This window comes from Anabrus simplex, chromosome 13, assembly GCF_040414725.1.
Source record: "Anabrus simplex isolate iqAnaSimp1 chromosome 13, ASM4041472v1, whole genome shotgun sequence".
In the NCBI taxonomy this organism is placed as follows: domain Eukaryota; kingdom Metazoa; phylum Arthropoda; class Insecta; order Orthoptera; family Tettigoniidae; genus Anabrus; species Anabrus simplex.
This window is the reverse complement of record NC_090277.1, coordinates 15,005,150-15,031,547: the sequence shown is the minus strand read 5'-3', so window position 1 is coordinate 15,031,547 and position 26,398 is coordinate 15,005,150. Positions and strand designations below refer to the sequence as shown.

Genomic DNA, 26,398 nt, shown 5'->3' with positions numbered 1-26,398 from the left:
GAGAAAGAGCGAAAACAACTGCTCCACTCCGCTTCCAGCGATCCTAGCATTAAAACAGTTGTTGACACGGCGGCAGGAAGAGGATCTGGCCGTAAAACTGCATGACCGCATATCCTCCAAGTTGTGGGAAAAGTGGCCGAGATGAAGGAAAAACATTATGAAACATCAAGAGAGAACGTCCTAGTATGAGGGAAAGTGGTACTGGATGTGAGTATTGTGCAAGTGGGCAATCACCCCTGAGAAATGGTTCGATCGTTAGAAGAAAGGCAATGAGACTTCTTAGACTACGCAAACCTAACAGCGTCGAGATCAAGGGGAGTCGTACAGGGAAGGAAACCCGTCTCATATCTCTTTTACGGACGGCGATATTAAACACAATTGACAACAGCTGTTGTAGAAATATAATGTGTTGCGAATTTAAAGAAATTGGAATCGGGCGCGTTCGCCGTGAGGTTGCGTACGGGAGATAGTGGTTTCGAACCCCACTGTCCGCAGTCCTGAAGACAGTTTCCCATTTTCACACCAGTCAAATGCTGGGGATGTACCTTAATTAAGGCCACGGCCGCTTCGTTCCCACTCCTAGGCCTTTCCTATCCCATCGTCGCCATAAGACCTATCTGTGTCGGTGCGACAAAAGGCAATGTTGCATGACAGAGAGTTACATAAGTACATTACATACATTGAGCTGGTACAATGAGTGGGGTCGGTGTAGGGTGGTACGGAGAAAGGAAGTAATAGAGGGTCGTGGTAATGTTAGTGAGGGAAGTAGCGAGTAAACGAAGAAGGTCCAAGATCGGGAGGGGCGGTAGGAGGAAGTTGGGGTTGGACAGTGAGAGGGGGGTCAGGAACGTAGCGCAGGTTATATAAAAGACCCTCTGGAGTAGGCACCACTTCATGGAGTCTGCCGGAGATGAGCGCGCCACTGGTGATGAAACGAGCCACTTCATCTTGCTCCCGGAAGAAGGCCAGGACATCCGGTGAAGGTTGACCAGACGAGTTATCTTGGATCCGGACAACTTCCCATATCCCGATGGAGGCACGGTGAAGTTCGAGACAGATGAACTGGTCCGAGAAGGCAGTGTCCACACCTTTAATGAGGCAAGTGTACATGGTGGAAGGGGAAGGCGACAGCCAACGAGGCGTCTGCCCGTTAGATTATTCTTGGGCCGACTGAGCTGCAGCAGAGAAGAGCGCCACCCAGCCGAAGAAATAGCGTGGTGATGTGAAAAAGAGTTGTCACCGAAGCCCTGTTCGTAGTGTGACCGTGTATGTGATCTGGAGGTAAGGTGGCACGGTCTTGTTATTATTGTACGTTCGTTGTCTTCACATTTGTATTATGATTTGTTGGATACATGGTGGAGTAAATCAATCGTTATACAATGACCACTTTGATCACATTTTAAGCCTGCTTCTCCTAAAATTACATAGACCTAACTTACGAGATATGGGTGTTGATGACCTCACCTGTTATATTAAGACAACATTTGGGAATATTTCTTAACTGTCGTACCATGTGCTTGCATTGCGCGTGTCGGACGAAGGAAAGTGACGTCATCAGAGCTACAGTACGGCCTGTACATCACGAAGGCGGTGTAGCGCGAATCGCTGCTACGACTAAATGTTTGAACACATTACATTTCCTTATGCGATTTTCAAAACAATCACGGTGCTGAATTTGTAATGTCTGTAAGTTTAAGTTGCATTATCACAGATTATGTTGACATCATGAGCCTCGTGGTAGCATTACTGAACGTGAATACAGGCGGACGTCTCAGCGGAATTACTCTGCATAGTGTTCTCTGAGCTGTGAAACAATCTTACAAAGATATCGAAATATCGATTTGTTTACAGATTGTCATAAGCAGTAGCGGCAATTACAGAGTGGAGGGGGAGGGGGGTGCACAACCTTTTTTTTCTTTTAGACGTTGCTTTGCGTCGCACCGACACGGATAGGTCTTACGGCGACGATAAGATACGAAAGGGTTAGGCGAAAGAAGGAAGCAGCCGTGGCCTTAATTAAGGCCGACAGTGGGGTTCCAGCCCACTATCTGCCGAATACTGGAAAGTGGCCGCACTCTAGCGACTGTAGCTATCGAGCTCGGTACAAACAATTTTGGACAACAAATAGCACCCAGGTCACTGGAATAACCGGGGGGATAAGTATCAAAGTTAAGTTTTTTATGCTCTCTGTGCGAAGTTGGTTGGGACGTAAAAAGGTTGACAGTCTACCAGTGCGGTAATAATAGCTTTTTGAGACGTTGATTTAATACCATACAATAAAACTTTCACCAGAGGAACAATAATTACACACGCATTACAATTAAATACAAGAACGGCGGGAATATGCAAATAAAAAGTCGTTTAGTATTTGAGTAGCTGACACATTGACTGCGGCTAGCGGGTAAAAATGTATCCCTGCTATCTTTCCTCACAATATACAGTGTATTCTCGAATCGCGAAGAGTCGATTCCATATGCCTGGGGAACCAGTAGCACCATCTATGATGCAGATACATAAACACGTGCGGCACGAATGTGTTCTGCAGTGTGAGTTCGAGCCAGGTCACTCTACAAGCCATACCTGCTCTCATTATAGTGTATATGCTCTAATACGACTGTAATTTGCTCTCTTGGAGGGTCAACTGAGTAGAAAGGGGTTCGGTTCCAAACTCAGCCATCCCCGAAACGATTTTCCGTGGTTTCCGACTTTTGATCCAGGCAAATGCCGGGATGGTACCTAGCTTAAGGCCACGGCCGCTTCCTTCCGTCTTCCTAGTCTATCCCTTCCAGTCTTCCCACCCCACCGCAAGGCCCCTGTTCAGCATAGCAGGTGAGGCCGCCTGGGCGAGGTACTGGTCCTTCTCCCGAGTGGTATCCACCGACCCAATATCTCACGCACCAGGACACTGCCCTTGAGGCGGTAGCGGTGGAATCCTTCGCTGAGTCCGAGGGATAACTAACCCTGGAAGGTAAACAGATTAAGAAAGAATGAAAGATAAATGATTCTATCTTTGAAACCAATCAAATTGTATGGATTGTCAGTGATGAAAACAATAATAGTTATTCTAACCAAACCCCATGGTGTAAAATCCCTTAGCCTACCAAGCGACCGCTGCTCAGCCCGAAGGTGTCGTGTGGTCAGCACGACGGATCCCCTCGGCTGTTATTCTCGGTTTCCTAGACCGGGGCCGCCATCTCACTGTCAGATGATTCCTCAATTGTAATCACGTGGACTTAGTAGACCTCGAACCAGCCCTCAGATCCAGGTAAAATTCCTGGCCTGGCCGAGAATCGAACTCGAGGCTTTTGAGTAAGAGGCAAGCACGCTACCCCTACACCGCGTAGCCGGTGGTAATTCTAATAGTTTCATAATAATATTTATAGCATGACATGTTCATTGCAAATTAAATGTGACGTAAGTCCACGGACTGTACAGGAGCGATATTTGAAAACCACAGTACAAGCATTAATAACAACGACCTAACGTCGAAATGTGTCATGTTATTTCCGGACAACCAGGTTCAATTGTTATTTCATTATTATCTGGCATAATTCATTCTTAACAACCAATAAGTCATTTAATTTAAATGATGATGCTTGTTGTTTAAACGGGCCTAACATCTAGGTCATCGGCCCCTAATGGTACAAAATGCAATGAGAATTTAAAAGTTCAAAATCATCCCCTGACCAGAATTAAAAAATGTGTGAAGATTGAATGGGTGAATATGAATTAAAAGCAATCAGTGGATCCGGCCAGAAACTATTGTAAACAGTTGTATTACTGACCAAGGGACGGCGCCTAAAGCACAATCTTGAATCGAGGATGCTTGTTGTATAAAAGGGTCCACAATCCAGGTCAACGGCCCCTCATAGTGGTACTTATCGCTAGTAAAGTAGAACCATGTCCACCTCTGTGGTGTAGTGGTTAGTGTGATTATTTAGCTGCCATCTCCGGAAGCCCGGGTTCCATTCCCGGCACTGCCACGAAATTTGAAAAGTGGTACGAGGGCTGGAACGGGGTCCGCTCAGCCTCGGGAGGTCAACTGAGTAGACGGAGGTTCGATTCCACCTCAGCCATCCTGGAAGTGGTTTTCCGTGGTTTCCCACTTCTCCTCCAGGCAAATGCCAGAATGGTACCTAACTTAGGCCACGGCCGCTTCCTTCCCTCTTCCTTGTCTATCCCTTCCAATCTTCCCATCCCCCGCAAGGGCCCTGTTCAGCATAGCAGGTGAGGCCGCCTGGGCGAGGCACTGGTCATCCTCCCCAGTTGTATTCCCTGACCCTGAGTCTGAAGCTCCGGGACGCTGCACTTGAGTCGGTAGAGGTGGGATCCCTCGCAGAGTCCGAGGGAAAACAGATTAAGAAAGAAAGAAAGTAGCGTAGACTCATTGTCATACTAGTCACAAGTAACGCACACCTATAGTGTCTCTCACATAAGGGCGCCACTCATAGACAACGCAAACCCACGGTGTTCCTCACCTAGGTGTACTAATCACGGGTACTGGAAACCCACAGTGAGCCACTCTCTGCTACTGCTAATCACAAACCTAGTGTGTACCTAACATACTGGTAAAGGCGACCCATGATGTTCCCCGCGTGATGATACTAATCACAGGTACTTTCATGGTTCTAATACGATCATCCCTTGATCGCCCCTTTCAGTCGCCTCTTACGATAGGCCAGGTTTATTCTTAATCTGCGTCCCCCACCCGTAGGAGCTTAATTTAAATGAGCGTATACAAAAGAAATAGTAAATATTGCACTTGCTCGACTTATATACGGACGACTCGCTTATAGTGAGTGCGCCCAGCACACACTGGTGACGTCATCGCGAGCGGCCTTGCAGTCGTAGGAACCGATTCTCGCGATTCCAGGCGCCATTGCGGGCCTCGACTACTTCATGAGGAGCTGTTAGCCGCGACGAACATTTTGTGTGTACCGCCTCTGTGGTGTAGTGGTAAGTGTGATTAGCTGCCACCCCCCCTCCCCCCGAAGGCCCGGGTTCGATTCCCTCCTCAGCCATCTTTGAAGTGGTTTTCCGTGGTTTCCCACTTCTCCGGGCAAATGCCGGGGTAGTTTCTTCTCTTTTCCTTACCTATCCCTTCCAAACTCCTCGTCCCCCACAAGCATAGCAGTTGAGGCCGCCTGGGCGAGGTGCTGGTCCTCCTCCCAAGTTGTATCCCCAACCCAAAATCTCACGCTCCAGGACACTGCCATTGAAGCGGTAGAGGTGGGATCCCTCGCTGGAGGGTGAACGAATGAAGAAATAAATAAATTAAGGCAAGATATTTGCTGAAAATACAACAGCGATGTTTGAAACGAGTGCTCTGCTCTTGGTTCTAACGGCCTGTTTTAAGAGTAGACTGAGGTGGGACTCTCCAATGTAGGGATGGGTCGCGGTGTGTTATCCCTCGACCATACTTCGCCTCCTGATCAACTAATGACGATACGACCCTTCTTTATAATCTACTCGTAGTATACTTACAGTACATATTGGTACTTCCTGTATTTTACTTCTGCACTGTCTCCACCCTGCTCAAATTTAATATGCGCCGTGAGGATATAGCGGACATCCGACGAACAACAACTGGAGTCATCATTCAAGTTAATGGGGACATCGCGGCCACTCAACTCACCACTGCAATAGGAGCTCATCAACTTGGATCAACTACCCCTTTTCAACTCCTCTCTCCTCAACCCATCAAAACTCCCCCGTCCCCACCACGCTACCGCCTTCTCAGCTGTGTAATACGAGGTGTTGACCCCTCAATTACGGAAGAAACAACAATCTCCGAACTTCACGCGGAAGGCATCCCAGTCAAGAAGGCATTCAGAATCAACAACTCCACGGGTCCCACCTATATGGTGAGAATTCTTCTGCCATCGCCCGAAGATGTCGACCGTGTTTTGGCCAGCGAGGTCTCTATACATAGGCACCACCATAAAGTGGAACTATCTCGTGCCCCACCACCACAAGCCATCCGGTGTGAACGCTGTCTCATCTACAATAATCATACCACTATTCAGTGTACCGCCAAGACTCCTAAATGTGGACATTGCAATCAAGATCACTCTACGCCCAGGTGCCCCAACACGCATCAACCCCCGCAATGCCATACCTGTGGAGGTAATCACGCAGTGTATTCCCGCCGCTGCTGTCGCCGCCCTGCACCACCTAGAAATCAACCAGAACTCATAGCCCCTATCAGAACCATTGATCCACCTACGACACCTAGCCGTTCCCTTTTTCAAATACCTACAGTAGAGGATCTAATTCGTTTTGTCACCATTTCGTTACTAAATATCCATCCCTACAACCGTCCCTTAGTCCTCACTCACTTACAAGTCGCAGCAAACCAAACATTCAATCTCCATTTTCTCACCACCCATTCCGGCCTAAATTCGCACTTCAACTTTACTCCCTTAGAAACCCTTGCCTGAACACATCCCCCCCCCCCCCAGCTCCTACACCCACATCATAGTATCACATCCTCCCCACTATTTTTAATCACTGAATACATTTACATCCTGTTAAATGTCGTCTTGTGAGTGCATCACGAATTTAATGTTGCTCTTCACATATTGGCCCCTCTATCTTCAGAAGAGATCATCATGGTGAAGGAATCAACGGAAAATTTCTAATCAGTACTGTCTTAAACTTTAGAACTTTACATGACTGTAAAGATAAAACTCATTAATCTATGTTAATATCCCAAGTACTGTCAAACTGTAGACCGTATTTATATATCAACGTAAAAAAACTTCCTTTCCTCTACCCACCTTCCTTTTCCATTATATTTAATCTTTGCACACATCCCCGATAATTAAATACCATCCGCACACACCTCCTAATTCCATACATCAAATTACCCTCCTCCCCATACTATTACTCCTTCTCCACCCTGCCGAAACTCCTGGCCAGAGTGAAGGCGTTACCTTCAGGGTGGCCCGCCCCTCCCCTTTCAGGGAGGGGAATGAAAACTAGAAATAGATATATATGAGAGTACCTTGCCAACCAACGCCGAAGAAAGCTCTACGACGCCACCACCTCAAGCAGATGCCGCACAACAATCGCCACAGCTACAAGCAGCCCGCAACATCATGTATAGTTGTGTCCTCCGTGGCGTGGATCCCCTTATTTCTGACTGCGACGTCATCCACGAGCTCAACCACGAAGGTATCCCTGTCCAGTGAGCCTTCCGCATCTGGAATACCTCGGGACCAACATACTTAGCCCGTCTTCACCTGCAAACTGAAGAGGAAGTCCAACGCCTCATCACCAACGGCGCACGTCTCTATAGTCGACAACTCACCATGGAACCTTCCCGTTCCCCTCCCAGACCCTCACGCACCACACGTCATCGACCCCGAACTGCCACCCCTTATCGACCTCCTCCAACGTCCTCCTTCATCCCATCACCTCTAACAGCTAACCTACTCCGACTTCTCACCACCTCCCTATGCAACATCTCAGCCACGCTTCACCTCCTCTCACACATTGGAACTCCAGTTTGAACCTTCACTACTCCCAGCCCACATCTTCCCAACCAAGAAGCCCTAATCACTTCTCCACCTAATATCAAATCTCCTCAATTCTCACACCTCCTAGTTCTCTTCACTTCTCCCGGCCCGAGCGAGAGCGTCACTCCCTAGTGGGCCCGCCCCGCCCTTGGGGCAGGGAATGAAAACGAACGAACGAACTGCACTGTCCGGTCGGTGGATGCAGAGTGGGTTATTGTCCCATATGCTCTGTACTCTGACCGGCCCACCGAGCAGAGGAAAGGTGGCCACGGCTCTACCGTGGCTCTATGCCTCTGCATTCGGGAGACGGGCCTGGGGCACAGTGCCGGACTTCACGCCTGGCTCCACCCGTCGGCTGTGCTGAGAATGGTTTTCCGTAGTTTTCCATTCTGCACTAAGGCGAATGCCGGGAGAGTTCGTAGTATAGGCCACGGCCGCCCACCCCCTCACCTTCTCCGCACATCTCCTTAGACGGCGTCACCGTCTAAGAGGCCCGCCCCTCCCCCACTTCAGGGGAGGAATGAAAACGTTTAGTAGTAGGATAGGCGGGAGATTTGTTACGGTGAAGGAGATGTGCGGAGAGTGTGGCCTATACTACGAACTGTCCCGACATTCGCGTTAGTGCTGGATGGAAAACCACGGAAAAACATTCTCAGGACAGCCGACGGGTGGAGCCAGGCGTGAAGTCCGACACTGTGCCCCAAGCCCGTCTCCCGAATGCAGAGGCGTAGAGCTACGGTAGAGCCGTGGCCTCTTAAGGGACGAAACCCACTCTGCATCCACCGACCTACAATGTATTTCTTTCTGACAAATAAACGGGGTCTAGCTGGGGGAAACTATAGCGAGTGCGATCTGGGCGCCCTCTGGGGGTTCTCTTGGCGGTATCGGTGATTCCTGCGCCAAACACCCTCTATTACCCCCTCCTTTTTCGGTATGTACGAACATACTTCTCTGAATAATTAATGTACAAGATACTCCTCAATTTCAAAGGCTGAAGAGCCGCTCGTTCGGCTGATGGCCCGCCTTCACCTCTGGTGAACAAACTCCCTGCTATGCCCTGCCCGCTTCCATGGCTAGATGGTTACCGTGCTGGCGTTTGGTCCAAGGGCCTTCAGGTTCGATTCTCGGCTAGGTGGAATATTTCCTTCATGTTTCGGGGATTGGGAATGTGGAATAAATAGTAATGAAGAGTGTGACGTGTTTTTTTTTAAATTTTATTGAAATCATTTCTTTCGAGTAGTGAAATAATTTGAACAGAGAGGAAAATATACCGGTAATGGCATAAAGATGTGTGTGCATGTATCTGAAAAGGGACTCGTTCTCGGGTTAAGTCTCCTTCTGGACTACCGATACTTTTATATAAGTATGGTAACAAATAGATCGTTTCCATTAACAGGATCATTATCATACCTGAAGCCACATATACAGGATGAAGCCGAAGTCCATCGACAAACTTTCGGAAACTGTTCAGGGAAACCTTCTGTGTAGGCTATATTGGTAGAAGGTACCCGTGGTCTCCGGGGGCTCGTTATAGAGTAGAACCGGTAATTAAATGATGATTTATTCGGTTTTATTACCGCAAACAACCTTATTTCTGCGAAAATACTTTCAGAACAGAGGAAAAACCCTGCAGTATTCAATAACCAAAGCGTACAACACGAAATACAGAGTACTGCGATAACCCTCTGTCGAAATACTTTTATCACAGTGTGTTCAATATGTTCTGTCAGTGTGCTGTTTTAAAGGTAGCAATTCCATGTCGTTGTGGCTTCCAGCACGTTAAAGAACTCCTGCGGGACAAAATTCCCACGCTCCGGCGTCTGTCAAGAACTAGCATTTAGTACGGACGTAAACCAAATAACATTATTATTTTTTCAGTGCAATACAGATACAAAGCTAACTGATCTGATGACATGGCCACGAGGTAATCAGGTTTGTTTACATTATGATTGTTTTATATTGCATGTCACCGAGCTCGATAGCTGCAGTCGCTTAAGTGCGGCCAGTACCCAGTAATCGGGAGATAGTGGGTTCGAGCCCCACTGTCGGCAGCCCTGAAGATGGTTTTCCGTGGTTTCCTATTTTCACACCAGGCAAATGCCGGGGCTGTACCTTAATTAAGGCCACGGTCGCTTCCTTCCACTTCCTAGGCCTCTCCTATCCCATCGTCGCCGTAAGACCTATCTGTGTCGGTGCGACGTAAAGCAAATAGCATATATATATATATATATATATATATATATATATTGCATGTGTTCAAGTGGAAGAGATTTTATTCTCTATCGGTTATTTTGTATATTCCGTTTTATTGCAATTATACTTCTATTAGCGATTTGATTGTTTCTGCACGAACATGCGTGTGTTAGGTAGCCGAAACTCCGACTGCAAAACAAAAACATAGCCTACAAAATTATTTGAAAAGAAGATTCGAACCAACACAAATCGTAGCGGAGGATAATGCCCAGGGAGGCCATTTTGCCAACTAAGCCACGCTGACAGCTCCCGCTACTCGTTTACTAATCATTTCTGTTTCGACCATATTCGTCCTGGCTGAGGTCCAGTTGAAGCGTACCTCGAGATACATCGAGATAGTGACGTCATACTCGAGTATCTCAAATGAGATTTTAGCCCATCACTAGTCGAATGTTTTACTCTGGAAGATTGTTTGTAGTCAAGACTTAACGAGAGGTAGAGGCTCACAGCATAGTTTTCACCAATCAGGTGCGTGCTCCTTATTCGTTTCTAGGGTCTAGGCAATTCGCTCGCCTACGTCACACTGGGATAGCATGGCATTGGCCAGTTCGAAATGAGGCATGGGAGCCTTGCGATATACAGTAGTGTGCCGTAGCTTGTAGATTGTTCTAGAACGCCCTGATCGCCAACACGCAGAGTAGCTCTGAAAGCGCAGGTAAGGGAATTTGAAAATACATTTGATGTTTGACGTTGTTCTTTACAGATAAGGTACTTCAGTGAGAACGTGCATGCTTTGTTTTGTTTACTATAAGGAGTATGAGTGATATGGGGACGGGGTAACTCAGTCTTGTACAGCTCCATGCGCTGAGTTCCTACGCCGAGTTGAGTGAGTTTATTCTCTTAGCTGTGATATTTACAATCAAACTCACCCGCACCGTGAAACGTGGAATTCTTTCAGATCGTCCTTGTTGAAAAAATATATTTCTCTGTTCTTTTTCAAGTGGTTTAATCTGTTCGATAGGGGAAAATAAGTTGTATGGACAGTTTTTGAAGGCACGGTTCAGTAAAATTCTGTACTCTTGCGGAACAACACTATTGACGAAAAGGGAAATGGAATGAAGTGGCTTGTGGCTTTTAGCCGGACACGAAATAGATAGGTAGGGTAGAGATTTCAAGATTATAACAATAGCATTCACAGCCACTATTACTCTATATCTTATGGTTCCCTTTACAACAGAGTGAGAAGGAAGCAACTGGGAGACCAGGTCTGCCGCCAGTGGGGTTCAAACACATGACCAGACCGCGTAGCGACTTGCTCGGTCGAGCGACATTCTGATGATCGCGTGGAAAGTAGACAGCGTAACTTCGCCGGGCTGAGCGACATTCTGATGATCGCGTGGAAAGTAGACCAGCGCAGCTACGCCGGGCTGAGCGACATTCTGATGATCGCGTCGAAAGTAGATAAGCGTAACTACGTCAGGCTGAGCGACATTCTGATGATCGCGTGGAAAGTAGACCAGCGTAACTACGTCAGGCTGAGCGACATTCTAATGATCGCGTGGAAAGTAGACCAGCGTAACTACGTCAGGCTGAGCGACATTCTGATGATCGCGTGGAAAGTAGACCAGCGTAACTACGTCAGGCTGAGCGACATTCTGATGATCGCGTGGAAAGTTGACCAGCGTAACTACGTCAGGCTGAGCGCCGCTGGCCACTTCGCAGGTTCGATTCTGGCCCAGTCCGTTGATATTTGAACGTGCTCAAATGCGTGGGTCTCGTGCCGGTAGATTTACTGGCAAGTGAAAGATCTCCCGCAGGACTAAATTCCGGCACCTCGGCGTCTCCGAAAACCGTAGAAGTAGTTAGTGAAACGTGAAGCCAATAACATTTTTCTAACTACGGACAGAGCTCTCGTATCAAACTTTCTCGGCGTGAAGGATTTTTAAAAAGAAGTACAGATGTTGAATACGCTGTGAAAACTACATAAGATATTCTGGTAATGAATCTTGCTGAAGGGAAATCCGCAGAATTTGTGGTGTGTAATGTCTCCCTGCTAGATAGCACCACTTCACAAGACGTTATTATTATTATTTTATTTTTTGCAAGTTTCTTTACGTCACACCGACACAGATAGGTCTTATGGCGACGATGGGACAGGAAAGGGCTAGGAGTGGGAAGGAAGCGGCCGTGGCCTTAATTAAGATACAGCCCCAGCATTTGCCTGGTGTGAAAATGGGAAACCACGGAAAACCATCTTCAGGGCTGCCGACAGTGGGGTTCGAACCCACTATCTCCCGAATACTGAATACTGGCCGCACTTAAGCGACTGCAGCTATCCAGCTCGGTATTATTATTATTATTATTATTATTATTATTATTATTATTATTATTATATTTTTAATATGATCAGAAGAAGGACTTGACTGTTAGTTTTCGTGTTAATATCGTATTTTGGTCTCTTTGCAATAGTCTCTATGAAGTGACGCTCGAGAGTTAATTTATAATAAACTAGCAAGATACCCGTGCTTCGCTACGGTATTATACTGAAATTTATAATTGAATGTTTAACGTTTTATATATAATCCTGAAAAATTCGCGATCTGACTCGTTTTCTGAGAGATTACGGCAAAGTTCCTCACATTTTTCAATCCTTCTTTCCAGCAATCGATTTCGTACTTCCCGGGCTAGGTCCAGGTATTCCACGCGGTCAGTTGGGTCCCTAAATCTTTGCAATCTTTTCCTATAAGCATTTTTAGTATGGATCAAATCCTGAAGGAGATCCGGCTTGGTGTCGTCTTGGGTGCCTTGGCGGTACTGAACCCGCGGCCGGACTGTATTCGAAGTCATTACCAGGCCAGGACGCGTTTCCAGCGCGGTCCGCACAATTTGACGACGGTCCACATTATTATTATTATTATTATTATTATTATTATTATTATTATTATTATTATTATTATTATTAGTATATGTTCTGGACCCCACAGCAAGATGCAAGACCGCTACTTGGCGGTAAATTACATCTGCTGCCATTGTCATTGTTGACAATGTGACCAGCACCATTGTTGCGCGTAGGCAAGTGTGCGGGATTTCTGGCGATACGAATGACATACTTCCGTGCATTATTGGCCTTATTATACAGGTGAACAATTTGACGGTCAATCTCATTCCTATCGTTTATTTCAAATGTGTTTAAATTTTTATTTATATGCCGGGAGAGTCTACTGTAATTTAAGAACGTACTCCGAAGGAAAAGATGGCTGTTGAAATCGAACCCAGGAAAGATTAAAAATGATCGGTTTATGATCAGAATAAGTACATCGAAAATCTACAGCCTATTTCCAGTCATTCGACAGGGTCAGGAATGGAATGAATAAAGCCCCATCTAGCGGAGACAATAGGAATTGTGCCGGCTGCCGAAGCACTCCTCTGGGACAATGATCGATGAATGACAAATGAAATGAAATATTGGACAGTGTTGCTGGAATGAATGATGGCAGGGGAAAATGGAGTATCCGGAGAAAAACCTGTCCCGCCTCCGTTTTGTCCAGTACGAATGTCACATGGAGTGTCCGGCTCCATGGCTAAATGGTTAGCGTGCTGGCCTTTGGTCACAGGGGTCCCGGGTTCGATTTCCGGCAGGGTCGGGAATTTTAACCAGCATTGGTTAATTTCACTGGCACTGGGGATGGGTGTATGTGTAGTCTTCATCATCATTTCATCCTCATCACGACGCGCAGGTCACCTACGGGTGTCAAATCGAAAGACCTGCACCTGGCGAGCCGAACATGTCCTCGGACACTCCCGGCACTAAAAGCCATACGCCATTTCATTTTGTCACATGGAGTGACCGGGATTTGAACCACGGAACCCAGCTGTGAGAGGCCGGCGCGCTGCCGCCTGAGCAACGGAGGCTCCTTATAAGTACATTATGAACAGTAAAATCAATTGGTCTCACCTCCTTTTACACCCCATCGCCGTTAACTTTATTTCCCCGCCCCCACCCCCACCCCCTATGTTTAAAGGAGATTCTAAACACAAATGTTCGTGTCTATTGCCTTCAGTTTTGAGATATAAGTATTCCCATAAAAATAATTAACTTTCTTTCACTTCCTTTCACAATCCTCCTCCGCCCCCACCCCCCTAAGTGAATTTTCTGGCAAAAAATTACTTGTTTCTTTAATAGTAAAGAATCTTCTAAATACCAATTATCTGGACTCTAACTTCTTCACTTTTTGATTTTTGTGTCCTCGTGAAAGTAATTCAACTCTTTTTCACTCCCGCCCCGCAAGATGCCCCCCCCCCTGCCGAAAACGCGTTTTTCTTTGTTTTTAAAGGAAATACAAATACAAATTTTCACGTATGTAACAACTTTATTTTTATTAGATGTATGTATTCTCATACAATTAAGTCAATTAATTTTTCAATTCCTTCACACACACCCTCCCCCCCCCCTTTATTGGATTTTCCGAAAATACGTGTTTCATTACTTTAAAAGCAGATTCCAAATATCAAATTTCACGTCTGAAACATCTTCAATTTTGTGATATCAGTAGCCTAATTAAAAGAAATCAACACCATTTTCAGTCACTTTTACCCCTCCCCCTCCACCCAAGTGGTATTTCCGAAAACAAAAATTCGCGTTTCTTTATTTTTAATAGAGATAAAAAATACCATTCTTCACTTCTGTAACACGTTAAGTTTTTTTATATATACCGTAGAAATTATCATTTTAAAACTTCACCCCTTTTTATTTCCCCTTAAGGGGAGTTTCTAGAAACAAATCACCTATGTTTCTTTACATTTACAGGAAATTCCAAATACCCGCTTTTTACGTCTGTAACATTTTACGTTTCTCAGATATTCTGTAGATATAGTCTCTCGAAAAATTCACCCCAATTTGTCACTCCTGTTTAAACGCCATTAATTGGATTTTCCAAAAACAAAAAAATACGTGTTTCTTTATTTTTAAAGGAGATCCCATATACAAATTTTTAGTTCTGTAATACCTTCAGTTTCTGATATATATGTAGCTTCATTAAAGGCATTCAACCATTTTACAACCCTCCTATTGGGATTTACAGAAAACAAAAAATACGTTTCCTTTATTTTTAAAGGAGATTCTAAATACCAATTTTCAGGTCTGTAATATCTTCAGTTTCTGAGATATAAGTATCCTCATTAAAGGCATTCAGCCCATTTTTCACCCCTTTTCACCCCTCCTATTGGGATTTTCCGAATACAAAAAAAATACGTCAGATCAACAATTAGATGTATGGCTTTTCAGGCGTTTGCTGTATTAACCAGCATTTCGTCTTAGGTCTGACACTAGACTCTTCAGAGTGGGATGTGTCAGACCCTACCCACTGACCCTGGGGTGTATGCAGGTGAACTTCTATTCTTTATTCAAATCGTTATTTAATTCCTGCCCGGTAAGGGACAGGCGGGCCACCAGCTAAACATGTAGCTCTTTGGCCGGTGAGTGCGTACAGAAAAGTAGAATTTTGGAACACATACATAGAAGTATCCCTCGTACATACTGAAAACAAAACACAGTCAAATACAGATTGAAACAGAGAAAATGTAAAACATACACAAGTATATGACAAGGAAATAATATGAGATTTCTTCCATGTCACTCTATTTTTCATTGATTTCGGTTGGCACACAAAAAATAAACACATAACACATCGTACGGAGAGAGAAATGTCTTCAGTTCATCTTGACGTACGATGCGAAAAACACTATGGTGGAAGCAGAAGAAAATGAACGAACACTAGTGGAACAATGAGGACGCGAAAAACACAGAATGATGGAAAATGAACGCGGCTAGAGATGGCACTGGTAGTGTCGCAAAGCACTCAGACACAGATATTGGAGGCCGGTACCACTGCCGTGAGGAGCATCATAATATCCAGTAAAAGAAAAGTAAGAATAAAGAGGCAGTGGGACAGAGGGGGAAGTTACGTGATAGGGGTGGGGAAAAGGTAAGAGATAGCAGGAGAGCGGTCATTATTAAGGATAGCGGTGGCAAGAGGAGAAAGGTTGAGGGCTTCTTTAATCGCAGAATGATTGATGGCTAGGGCAGATTGTAAGTATGTGAGGCGAAGATCATGGGCATGAGTAAGGATGGTGGGGAAAGAATAAGGAGGTTGGAAGTCAGCAGAAGGGGTGTCAAAGGGGAGATGGTATAGCATGTCTGTCAAGTTTAAGCAAGGTCACGTATTATTGTCTGTCAGCTGTGAGCCAGGTCAATGAACTGTATGTTACGACAGGTCGAATAAAGGAGGATTTGGGTAGGACGGAGGCCCCACGTTTTACCAGTAGGAATACGTAGGGCTCGGAAGCGTTGAAGGGCACGTTTGTAGACTTGTGTTAAATGATGTTTCCAATGAAGGTTGTTCTGGAATTGAATACCAAGGTAGATTAGGGTATTCGTTTCTGTTAGTGGAGTATTATACAACGTTAAAAGAACTCGGTGACGGGGTCTAGTGAGGCGGGATATTCTTCCGAAACACAATAAATTGGGTCTTGGTGGGATTAACAGCAATATGCCAGGCGTCGAACCAGGATTCAAGAAGGGAGAGGTAGGTCTGTAAATAACGGGTAAGAGTAACTAGTAGGTGTAAGTGCAAGGATAGCCAATCATCGGCATATTGATAGTCTTAAAGGGGGGTCGGGATGTGGGATATCATAAGTACATAAAATATATAAAAGTGGGGAAAGGGGGAACCTTGGGCTACGCCCGCAGTCATACGAAAGGAATAGGAACGGGTACCACGGATGAGGATCTGTGCTGATCGATGTTGAAGATAGTTGAAAATAAATCGAATGATAGTGATAGGAATGGGAAGATGGCGTAACTTAAAAAGCAACCCAGCATGCCAGACTGAATCAAAAGCCTTATTCACATCGAGGCAAACTAAAGCGGCAGTTTTACGGGGGCGAAGATAGGCATTGAGAGAAGAGGAGATGTGAAAGAGGTGATCTTGAGTGGAATGATGGGATCGAAAACCGGCTTGAGAGGATGGAATAAGACCTAGAGTGTCGAGATAGGAAGAAAGTCTCCTACTCAGAATCCCTTCTAGGATCTTGCTGAGGACAGGGGGTAAGGAGATTGGGCGATAAGACTGAATGTCAGATGGGAGTTTATGGGGTTTTAGGAATAAGAGAAGGTTGGCGTTACCCCAATGAGCGGGGTACGCGCCAGTATAAAGAATGTAGGTGTAAATAATGCTAAGGAATCAAAAAGAATAGGAGGGGCTTCTTGAATATGACGATATGAGATGGTATCTGAGCCAGGGGAGGTGTTTTTCCGATGTTTCAGGGAAAGCCGGATATCATTGGGTGTAATGGGAGCATTTAATGGATGAGTATAATCAACATAAGAAAATGGAGGAATGAAGGTTGAAGTTCAGGGAGGTTAGGATCAGAGTAAGCAATGATTGTGGATTCGTGAGGATGATGGAAATTAGGGGCGTGGGAAGGGGAAAACACAGTTTGATAATAGTCAGCGAAAAGATTAGCCTTGTCTTGGTCAGTTTGTGGATGATTGGGGGGATGTGTAATAGGGTAGCGAGGAAGAGGGTTGGTAGTTTTGGTTAGTTTCCGAAAAGTCGTCCAAAAACGTCGAGGGTCGTGATAATCAGCTAGCTCGGTACACTTGTCCATCCACATTTTACGTTTAATAGCTTTAATATATGAGCGCGCGTGGCGTAAAGTTCGGCGATGTTTTTGAAGCGTAGTAGGGTCCTTGGTTCGAGTATATGCAGTAAAGTAGTCATGAGCTAGCTGCAATAAACGGAGAGCTTTGGGGGGTATAGGGGGTTTGAAGGAGTGGTAGGAGTGACGAGGAATATGAAGAGAATCTGCGGTAAGGATAGCTCGCTCTATTTTAGAAATTAGGGCGAATAGAGTGGGAATATTAGTAGGCGGTACAGCATCACTGAGTAAGTTAGTGAGAGTAGTGCGATAAGCATTCCAATTAGTGTGATTGAAACGACGAGTAGGGGGAGGGCGAGGAGGGGGTAAGGTCTGACGGGGAAGAATACCAGGAAAGGTGAGAAGGGCTGGGGCGTGATCGCTACCTATAGAATCGAGCTGCTGGATGGTGATGGATGTGGCAAGGGAGGAAGAAAGGAGGAGGGCATCAGGGGTGGAATTATTGGCTGGGAGGGTGTGGAAAGTAAAATGGAAGCGCATGCCCCGGAGAGACGTACAAAAATTAGTGAACTCGGAGATTTGAGTAGGGGTATAAGAAGTAACATTAAGATCTGCAACTATAATATATTCAGAAAATTTAGCGTCTATGTTTGTAATAAAATCAGATGGAATGAAAGGTTTAGACGGTATGTAGATAGTAGCTACCGTAATAGTTTTCTGAGGAGTAATTACTTCTAGTATTAGATATTCAGAGTAATTAGTAGGGAAGTGAAAGTAACGCTGAACAACAGTAAAGTCCCTTCTGACGCCGATAGCCACGCCACCATGGCCTTGAGTCGGACGATCAGCGCGATAGAAAGTAAACCGGGGGAATTGAGGCATTTGGGCCGGCGTCAGAAATGTCACATTAAGAACAAAAATATCCGGGGCATACAATGAAAGGGAGGTGTCCAGCAGCGGCCGATTGGACTTAAGAGATCTTATGTTGGCATAGTAAAGCTAACGCATAAAGTGAACAGTACTGCATTTTATTCCCCGAGTACGCCACGTCGACATGAGTCGAGCCGCTAGCTATATGTGTGGGCGATGGAAGGGGAGGGCGTTCTGTAACACCATCGTAATAACACTCGGGGAGGGGAGGGAGGAGGAAGAGGCAGGGGTAGGTAGGTCTTGAGATTGAACAGGGACAACGGTTTCAGGATGATCAGGTTCAGGAGCAGGTTTGGAACGACATTTATAACTGAAAGCAGGATGATTTTGATTACAATTAACACACTTTGGACTCGACTTATTGGGACAAGCATGTGTAGGATGCTCCTCAGGTGAACAGATGGCACATACCTCCGGATGAACACATGGTGTCCCTGGGGCGTGGTCGAACCTCTGGCACGTCCCGCAGCGGATCTTCTGAGGTGGTGATGTTCTGGAGGGTTCCACCTGATGGCGCCGGGCGTAGATCATGGCGCCGTCACGGAGCAGGGCGTCGAGCGTCGAGACGTCACGTGATAGAATGCGAACCAATGAAGTGGGTCCTTGAGCGTTCCGAATACGGATGACTCGGTAGATGTGGTGGCCCTCGAGTTGGAGTTGAGAAGCCACCTCATCGTCGGTGTAGTCTCGGTCGACTCCATAAGCAACCACAGATACAGTAGAATTGTTGCTGGTCGGGTGGGCGGTGCAGGACGCTGTGTGGTGACATTAGTGGCCCGTGCATGTGGCCCCAGTTGATGAGCTCCGATGTTACTCGTGAAGTGATGGTAAAATGGTTGGCAGGTTTTAAGATTATAACCATCCATCGTCCGTTGGATTTCCAGTTTATAATCCAGAAGATTTGGCGTGAATTTTGCAATTAGTTGATAGATGCACCTGACGTTGGCCTTGGTGATGTCCAGATTTTTAAGCTTTATCAGATAGAAAGGCGGTTGAACGGTAGGCTGGAGCGTTGGAGTAACAATACTGCGCTGGCGAATATTAGGTGGTATTGCTGGGTTTTGCGCCGCCTGAGCATGTGCAGGCATGTACGGTGCAGGTTGGTCCAACAGGTTGGGCAGTTCGTGGGCGGTCGATGGTCCAGGGCCCAGCAAATGGATCCCAAGGTCCGTTCCAGAAGATTCCAGACGAGCATTAGATCCCGGTGAGGTTTCGACAGAGCCTGGAGAACGTTGTATCAGGGATTGTGTCGGACAAATTCTTTTCCTTTCTCCATCAGGACTTCCCGAACCAGACTCCGATAAACGACGAGGTTGTTTTGTTTGAGTAGTTTCCATGTCCTTTGGTGGCGACCTGGGCGAACGTGATCGCGTAGGTGATGGCGGCGGTGAAGGAGTCATCGCGTAACTTCCAGAAACTTCCTAATATGTAGACGTAAGACTGTCGACGGGTAGAGATTCCGGTCCGATCATATACTGTAGACTGAGAGCCGCAGGTGAACTTATCAGAAGCCTATTTATGAGGCACAGTCTGATAACTGCATACGGGTGATAAAACTCCACAATGGAATTAATGCCCGCCTAGCAATTCCGATGGAAATTCTAACTTCCCATGGAGGGAATTAGATATTTTTCCACCAATAGAGCATATCAAAAATCAGATCAACAATTAGATGTAAGGCTTTTCAGGCGTTTGCTCTATTAACTAGCGTTTCGTCTTAGGTCTGACACTGAATGAATGATGACAGGGAAAACCGGAGTATCCGGAGAAAAACCTGTCCCGCCTTTTGAAGATCCTGGCATACACACTTCCCTTGTTTATTAATGATTCCTGGAATGCCCTTTTTGGAACCTGTTTCTGCCTTAAAATGCCTATACATACTCTTCCATTTTTCACTAAAATTAGTATGGCCACCAATTATGTTTGCCATCATGTTATCCTTAGCTGACTTCTTTGCTAGATTCAATTTCCTAGTAAGTTCCATCAATTTCTCCTTACTTCCATAATCATTTCTAACTCTATTTCTTTCCAACCTGCACCTCCTTCTTAGTCTCTTTAATTCCCTGTTATAATCTAGTGAGTCTGTTTACATTTTTATTTACCGTTTTCCACCGATCATAGTTACTTATTAAAAGCTCCCTCATGCCTGTTTTATCAGCCATATGCTACTGCCTAACAATCCTAATTTTAATCTCTTCCTTTCTTTCACATTTATTTTTAACTACGACAAAAACCGCTTCGTGATCACTAACACCATCTATTACTTCGGTTTCTCTATAGAGCTCATCTGGTTTTACCAGCACCACATCCAGGATATTTTTCCCTCTGGTTGGTTCCATCACTTTCTGAATCAGGTGCCCTTCCCAAAGTGACTCAAAGTGACTGAGGACATACACGCAATGGACCAAAGACTGGTGACAATACTTACTCTCCTTGATTTCAGTAGCTCATTCGGCATTATAAACATCCAGGCTCTATTAAACAAGATGAAATTTTTCTACTTCCATCAACGACCTATTAATTTCTTTTCATCGTACCTCAAAAATCGGAAGCAACGGATTATAAAAACCTCTCGCTGGCTACTTACAAATATACTGTCACTGTTATACCTCTAATGTGCCTCAAGCCTTAACAGGCATCAATGCTGACCTTCAGCGACTTAATGCTTATTCCTTGAAAAATTCCCTCCTTCTTAACCCCTCCAAGAAACAAGCAATCACCACACCACGATACGAAACTGCTCCTCTAGTTATACTGAATGGCGGAGTTATTCCATTCAGCCAAACTGAGAAATCTTGGAGTGACAAGGAACAAAACTTTAAATTGGTCTGAAAATATATGTTTGTAAATTTTTTTTTTTTTGATATTTCATTCAGTTAAAAGAAATGGCAATAGTTTGCCTTGTAATATGAGAGTCAGACCCATACAAACACTGGTGCTTCCCGTCCTTGACTACTGTGACGTCATTCTTGTAGACGCAACAAAAGAGCAAACTTCGAAACTTCAGTGAGTGCTTATTTGTTGCCTTAGATTTATATACAGTCTGAGTTATGATACACATGTCACCCCATACTATCACACTATTTCATGGCTGAAACCTGATACAGATATACCGACTGCTCTCTGAAGACAGACCACTGTACATTTCATCCCAGCTTAAGTATTTGTCCTCCGTTCACAGCAGTAATACCCGCTCTGGTTCCTCCCTTTCTATTCCTGTTCACCGATCCTCTAGGTATAACAATTCCCTTGTTGTGACGAGTTCTAGACTTTGGAATGCCCTGCCTTCAGTGTCAGAAATTCCACCTCATGCTTGCCGAGACTACCTGCTGAATGCAGCTGACTTACTTGTATGACTGGATTATCGAATGAATGTGAGTTAGAAAAGTGTAATATATTTTTGTGTAGGTTATTATTAGAGCCTGGATTCATATGCACTAAAAACTCCAAAAATATGCATGCACATATGCACTAAAAATGTTGAAAATATGCACTAAAAATAAAACAAAATACACTTACCAAATGCATTATTTAATTTCAACTCAGTGTTGAATTGATCAACATGTTCCATTCCTTGCAAATGATGCATGGCAGTAGGTTATCTAAGTTACATTTTTTTTCAGTGTTTTCAGGGATCAATGACTTTCTGTTGTCGGACAGAATTAATTTATACGCTGAAAATGATTGTTCTACGTCAACGTCGTAACTGGGCAGTACTTGTACACTGGCACTGACTGTTCGGAATATTCTTCTGGCAAAGACTGCCTGATCCCACTTATGTAGTTGCTTACGGATTGAATCTTCTTCAGTCCTTGGTTTGAGTCCAACACCGCACTGAGTTTCCTTTCAACTTTTTCTACAGTTTCACCTCGGACACCATTTAAGGAGCTAATGGGTGTTTTGAATTAACTGAAGGGATACGTGTAGGGGTGCACTGCGAGTTTCTAGGCCCTTAATCGCCTTCGGAAGTGACGAATCATGCACGTGAACGAAACTGATATATTTATAGAGTTTCAGATTCAAATGCGCACTTAGCTTAACGAGCACGCGCTATATGACTATTATCAATACTTTTAACTACACCTTTCACTAGATTAAAATTCTCATGGTAGAACGATATTGCGGATAACCAAGTGCCCCATCTTGTTAGAACAGGTTCCGGCGGAAGAGAAACCTGAGGCAGATGAGTTTTGTACAACTGTACACGAGCCGGTGCTTTTAGGAACAGATTTTTTCCCACTTGAAAATACTTTGTTGACAGATGGAAAGAGAGTACATATCTTTTCTGCAATACGATGCCATCCATGGGCCAAGCATGTGACATTGATGCGATTAAGAAAAAGTACTCGAAGAGAGTGATCAGCTTTTATCGTATACGAAACTGCATATGGGACTAAAAGGCGCACTTTGTAACAATCGCTCTCCGATTCCCTAGGCCACAGAAGTCGCAGGGAATCGTTAACAAATCTTGCAACTGAAGCGCGGTTGGATTTTTCTAGCACTTTGCACAAAAGTAAATGAGGTTTGTCAGGTTCTTCTAGACATAATTTACCCAGTATGAAGTTTGTAATGTATTGACCACACAAATCGGTTGTTCCATATACCGATATCTTCTATATCAGATCGTATCGAATCCACGACAGAACCGTGCATTGAAAGTAAATAGTTCTTCCTAAGGGTAGATTCATATGGTATCCTTTGATTAGGAAAATACTTTTCAAGAAACGAGCATAGATGTGGATTATTCAACCTTCAAACATTTTACAAATATCAGCAGAAAATGTACAAACTTCACGCTGTGTTTCCACGTCGGTTAAAAGTAGTGTTGCTTCTCTCATTCCGTTCTCTTGCTCCGAGATGTGAAGTTACTTTCGAATGCTGTTCAGTTAGAAATGTTTTATCCCATTTTACACTCTTGTCGCACATTTGGCAGTGCACTAAATCGCTCTTCCTTGTATAGTCACTATTGCCTAATATCCACAGTTTAATTAAAAAAGACCTAGGGCTCCTGTAACTCTTAAACACGTCTACGAGTGAGCACTGATTCCTTGAGGCGGCTACTGGTAGCGTGCCGCTGTTACTTCAGTAATTCAGTATCTCCTGTAAATGCAAGGTAGATAGAGTAAGAGGTAGGGATCACGCGCAGGTCTCCCCACCACGCTTGGCCGTCGATGACGTCATCTTGAACCCTCAGCGCCATGAGGTAGGCTAATACACAGCTGTGAGCTATTTTGTTTTAGCCACAAGTTAGAGATAAGATAACTTCATTGATATTTTAACTTCACCTCAGAAAAGGCATTCCACTTCACTATTACAGTAGAGTAATAATAGGAGATCAAATGCAGTGTGGATCTAGCAGCGTTTCTGAAGGGTTTCGATCTGTATAAAAAGTTGTAGCAATGCTAAGACTGTGATCGCAGTGGAATGGCCATTCCATATGTTCATGTTACCTATGATAACAATAACAAGGGGGCTCTAATTGTTACAGACTCGAACATTAAAGCGTGATGACTACAAGAAATATGCCCGTTGTTACAGCAATATTGGGAAACTATATACACTGTCAACAACACCAACAGTACAGTAAATGTTCTCCTCCAAGTGCCAGGAGCTGACAAATTCCACGTTAACATTAGATAGGCTGTATAAATTAATGAGCCTGTATATTAACATTCTTAGCACTGGTTTCACATACAACATAATAAATAGCCTTTCATAAAAAACAGGTATGTTATACACAAAGAATAATGCTGATATTTTTAAAAAAGAACATCAAACACACTCTATAGCATCAGTGGATTTTCTTCGCTTTTCTTCTTTTTTTATCGGTATTGTATTAACTGAAACCCGGTCTCTTGAATGTCTTTCTTACTTTTGTTTAAAACGTCCATTCGAATAAAAGAACGGCTTCTTACGAAGCAACATGTAAGCTCATAAATTTCGGGGAATTTCTTCTTCAGGATATCCGTAAGGTTTGTGATGATGTTAAAACCCTCTTTCAGTTCTTACCCGTGGTAAAATTTGAACTCTCTTTCCATCTGCACCGCAGTGGAGTACCATCTCTCTGTAGGCTGCATCAAACTGTCCCTAGACGTTTTTGAAATCTAATTGCCACCTTTTGTATGTTGACCTGGTTTCTATTTCTGTATCGAGGTTCTTCTTCTTTACCCTAAAAGCTATACAGCCACTGAAGTCTTTAAGCAGCTCATCACGATCCTTGGTTGCGCGACTGTCCTCGACCTGTTTTACTAGCTCTTCAAGGGCTTTAACGAACCCTTGCTCATCCTCCAGTAAAGAATAGGATGTTGTAGGCTCAACGCTGGCCTTTTTTTTTTCTTTTTTTTTTTTTTTTAAGATATTTGTTCTTGGCGTCGATCTCTGTAGATCTTTTGCCACTACATTCACCATATGATACGGTAGGAACCTGCGGGTACGGTAAGTGCAATTGCGGAAGTGTAGTGTGTTGAATGTGAGGAAAGGAAGGTCAAGGACGACACAAAGACCCAGTCCCCAGGCGAGGTATATTAATCATTTACAATTAAAAACCCTTGACCCGACCGGGAATCGAACCTGGGGCCGCTGGGTGACAGGCGGACGCGTTGCCCCCCGATATCCATGGAGTTCATCAGTATCATGTAACATATTTGGACGTAATGTTTCATAATCTTCCGGAGAACAGTTGGAATTTCTTATCGCCTCGGAAGCATTGAAGCTGACAGCAATGATTTCACCTTTTGCGTCACAGCTGTCGGAAGAGGATGGTCATGAAGTCTCCCGAACCCTCAAAGCTGAGAAAGATAGCTTTCGATGTCTTGATTACTTCTGTCACCATTTATTTAGGCCAGTGGCTTTAAGGAATACATGAAAGTGTACGTTTCGTTCCTTCGCGTGCCTGCTATGTTTTGTGCAGCCTGCACTCGCATGACAAACCATACTGAAAAGTGTACACTATTACTGATTTTTACGTTTCATCACATAAAATAAACACACACGGTTTCTTATATACCACAGATATGTTACTATCGTGTACTATTAACACCTAGCTTCTGTTTGCACAGCGATTCTTATTCGAACTACCTCTACCTCATTCAGAGCAGATTCAACGCGAGGGTCCTGCGTGACGTCACAGCTCTGCTTTGCTACTGCGCACCTCTCTCGTGATCCCTACCTTGTATTCTACGTACCTTGCTGTAAACGTAACAAACTCCAATCGCGTACTGGTAAAAGATTCTTGTTAAGTTATTTACCAGCCACAATTTTCACGGAAATATCACTTCCTGTCTGCAAGGTTGACGCAAGTAGGGTAAGTTAAGCTTCGTAATTTCCTCTTACGTAATATTTTCTCCGTCTCCATAGTACAACCGACATCCATGGAGAAATATATTAAGTCGATTATTTTAAAAAAGAACGAAACTACCAAGAAAGGAATCCTACTTAATAACAGAGAACTGTACTGTAAAATGATGTAAAAGGCACATATAAACAACCATTTAGAGAAAAGCTGAAGCAAGTGTTGAATAGGAACTATATGTTTAACAATACGGTAACTACAATAATTAAAAATACAACAGAATATTACCCTAAATAATATAAGAGGCAAATGAATGCAAAATACAAGCTTAATTAAACGTTCAGAGAAACAATACAATTTTGCTTTAGGTCCCACCGACACAGATAGGTCTTATGGCGATGATGGGACAGGGGAGAACTAGGAGTGGGAAGGAAGCGGCCGTGGCCTTAATTAAGGTACATCCCCAGCATTTGTCTGGTGTGAAAATGGGAAACCTCGCAAAACCATCTTCAAGGCTGCCTACAGTGGGGTTCGAACCCACTATCTCCCGAGTACAAGCTACGTGGCCACTTGTTCCGTATACATTTAGAGAAAAACCAAGGCAACTGCTAAATATGAACTTAAAATTTTTAATAATATAGCAACAAAGATACAAAAAAATTGAACTCCACATAATAGACCTATAAGAATAATGTAAATGAATGCGAAATGCAAACTTAAATAACTGCACTATTTGTGCAACCACTGGCCCGTGGAGCCGGGTAAGTTCTTTTACGATGTTGCTTTACGTCGTCTTACGGCGACG

At 44.4% G+C, this 26,398-nt stretch overlaps 1 protein-coding gene across 2 annotated transcripts in view; it reads left to right on the top strand.

The window, feature by feature from the left end:
- Positions 1–26,398, top strand: part of LOC136884657 (uncharacterized) — a 578,112-nt gene that overhangs the window by 528,342 nt on the left and 23,372 nt on the right. The window contains exon 1 of one of the 2 annotated variants that reach the window (XM_068230168.1): positions 10,334–10,428. The exons of the other annotated variant lie outside the window; for it this stretch is intronic. The gene's annotated coding sequence lies outside the window, so the exon portion shown is untranslated. Of the gene's footprint in view, positions 1–10,333; positions 10,429–26,398 lie in introns of those variants that run through there. 2 annotated transcript variants of the gene reach the window in all.